Raw genomic sequence first — 3,139 nt, 5'->3', positions numbered from 1 at the left:
TGTAAAATGCATGTATGTGACTAATTTGCATTTTGCATTTTTTCGTTTTGTTTTTGTGTTTTTGTAATTTGTTTATCAAAATAAACTACAGTTTTAATTGGACATGAAAGTTACTAATAAGAGTATACTAGTATAAGTTCGGGTTAGGGTGAAGGTTGTCGCCTGTTTAAACGTTTACACATGCTGTGTTCGTTTGCAACTAGTAAGGAACCTGTTCAGTGGTTGTCGTGGTTCATACGTGTTCCTCGTTTCTAGTTTTTTTTATATAAAAATTAAACCGTTGATTTTTCTGTTTGAATTGCTACATTAGCCACTTGTGTGTCGTTGATAGCTTGCAGGTTGGTGTAAGCCAAAGCTCTGTGTTAAAGGTCGTACTTTGACCTATAATTGTTTACTTTTTACATGTTGTGTCCTAGAAGGAGAGTAGTATCATTGGCACTCATACCACATCTTCTTATTTCTATAAATGTTGCAAAAGTTATTTCTTTTGGGTGGATGTGTATGTTTAAGCGCGGATTCATATAAGATGGATTCTTACAGTATGCACCCTTTTATTCATTCATTGTACAATTTTATAAATATGATAAATGAATTAAAACGCCTGATATCGTGGGTTCTGACACCGGCCTGGTCAAACTTAAGACTTAAAAATTGGTATTTGCTGATTTCCGTCAATCAATTGGCATTAAGGGGTAAGAACAAAAACTAGTTGGATCGGAGTGTCAAGTTAGGGTAATATGTCTTCCAACGGACTGTAACCTTTTAAGCTATAGCACACTAAAAATTAATGAAACAAACAACCCATTCAGCAACATGATGTCCAAAAGTGAGCACTTTGTGATTTATTATTGAAATAGTAACTTTTATGAATTAACTGTTAACAAAACTTTATATTGTTTGCAAAAACTACGGATAATATATTCAGGAACAAATAACCTTTATTCACAAAAAAAATCGGAATTTTGAGCCTTTAATGGCCCTTTGACATTCTGTTATTCGACCGTCACTGATGATTCTTTTGTACGCGAAACACACGTCTTACAAGCAAGATATCTTTAATTATGATGCGTTTTTCTTCCTTTCATATTCAATACTTGTTTTATTTTCTTCGACGTGTAAATATCTGATTAAAAAATAAAAGAAGCTTTTATTCTTTTGAATATGTTTAAATTCATAATACATGAAGTGCTGTTATTTTAGAAGATATATGATTGATTGAATGTTATTTTCTTACCGTCCAGTGACAAATACTTTATGCATGCAAATTTTAACGGAAAGATATGAAGAGAATGATTTGCAAACAAGAAATACGAAGTAGCACCAAGTTGTCGTCAAGACAGAACAACGGGAAGGCGGGTGACAATTACAAATAATAAGTCCAATAAATTCAACGCCATGACCAAAAAAAATAACTCAAGATACATAATTTAGATCATAAAAGTGTGGGATAGTTTTGTTTAATTTTGATTATTGTTACACTTACACAAATAACTAATTAAAATGGTCACATGGTGTCTTCTTATGTGAGGGGGAGGAAAGGGGGTACCCTTCTCTCTTCTCCCACCCCTCATCTCCTTTCTCCTACCAGGCCTCTTCTCCTTTCTCCTATCCCTCTTCTCCTTATTTGATTTTTTTTAATTTACCGGAAAAAAGAGAGATATTTTATTTTTTCATATTTTATTTTTTTTCTCCAACTTTTCTCCTTTCTCCCAGCCTTCCTCTCTGTTCTCGTACCCCCTTTCTCCCTGTCTCCCTTACCCCTGCCCTTCCCCTCTTATGTGATATGAATTACAGTGTATGTTATTATTCACAGTTCTGTAGTTTATTTTCGCCATCTGTATTTTTATTAAATGATTGTCTAAAATGTTAACTTGGCATGCCATACTTGGTAGAAATGCGGACGTGAAAGAAAGCACTTTTCACAAAAGTGTCAACGGAGATTAAAACATTCCAGGGCGACGATTTCGTCAATTATGAAACAAAATACGTATATATGCACTTTTTGAGTATGAACCAGTTATTATATTCATTCACAATTACGTTCCCAGTATTTCTCTGAAGTTTATAACAGTTCCGTTTATTTTTGGGTCAGATTTCGACGGTCTGCTAAAATGTCACTTTAAATTCAAGAATAATGAGTAAATGAATATCCTGTTTTCTTGTCTCAATATATGTTTATTTTTCGTCCTAAAGAAAGTAGCTATTATTATAGCGTAGCAGGAATACTTTTCCGTCGTCAGATCTAGTAAATACCGGAAATCATCTCCGGTCCGCAGTTCGGTTAAAAATTTCGATGATTCAATGAAAACAACGACGATTTTTTGTCACTTTTTTTAATTTTTAACTATGAGCGTACTTACGACCCACTAAAATATTTGAACTACATCAACATTAATGTTCAAGGAATGTCTGGTATAAATATGATCGTGGGTCGTAGGTACGCTCATAGTTAAAAATGCAGAAAAAGGTTTGGAAACTGCCATTTTTCTGCCCTTTTCGCGAATCTTGAGGTCTTTACAGCAACAGAGCATGACTACTATCAACGGAAGTTGAAAAATCTATTGATGTTAACAAAAATATAGGTTTTAAACTTTAAGAATAATGTATTATAATTAATGGCAAGTCACTTTTAATTTGAACGAAATTAGGGGGCCGTTCTCTAATGCTTATCGTACCTTGTCCTTTATTTCATCTGGAAATATCTTAAGATGTAAAGAGAACTCAACTGTGTGTACATCTTATATAAATCATCTGCCACAAGAGATATATCTGCCCTTGTATTAATATCTTTTGACAAACGTTTCAAATTCGAATTTAACATCTTGAAATGGCACTGAATTATAAAATGTTTTAAATTTCTGCTCTAAATGCCCCAAATTCTGCAGTTTGGTGTCAACAGAAGACTTCCGTTTTCCAGGGCTACCTGAAGATGTTCACGATCAGTGGCTTATATGTATTGATGCAATGCATATGTCTTATTTACATTAAATTGTACAGGTCTTTGTACAGATGGGCGGCTTGGTGTGAACGGCTTTCTAAAGTGTCGTCGCCATCTCAACGAATCATCGAAGTTTAAACCCTTTCCTGAGGATCCTAATGACTTTTTCCATATTCATGGTTCTGCTGTAAAATTCCGTAC

This window comes from Mytilus trossulus, chromosome 5 (genome assembly GCF_036588685.1).
Source record: "Mytilus trossulus isolate FHL-02 chromosome 5, PNRI_Mtr1.1.1.hap1, whole genome shotgun sequence".
In the NCBI taxonomy this organism is placed as follows: Eukaryota; Metazoa; Mollusca; class Bivalvia; order Mytilida; family Mytilidae; genus Mytilus; species Mytilus trossulus.
The sequence above is the reverse complement of the archived record's forward strand: the minus strand, read 5'-3'. Positions refer to the sequence as shown.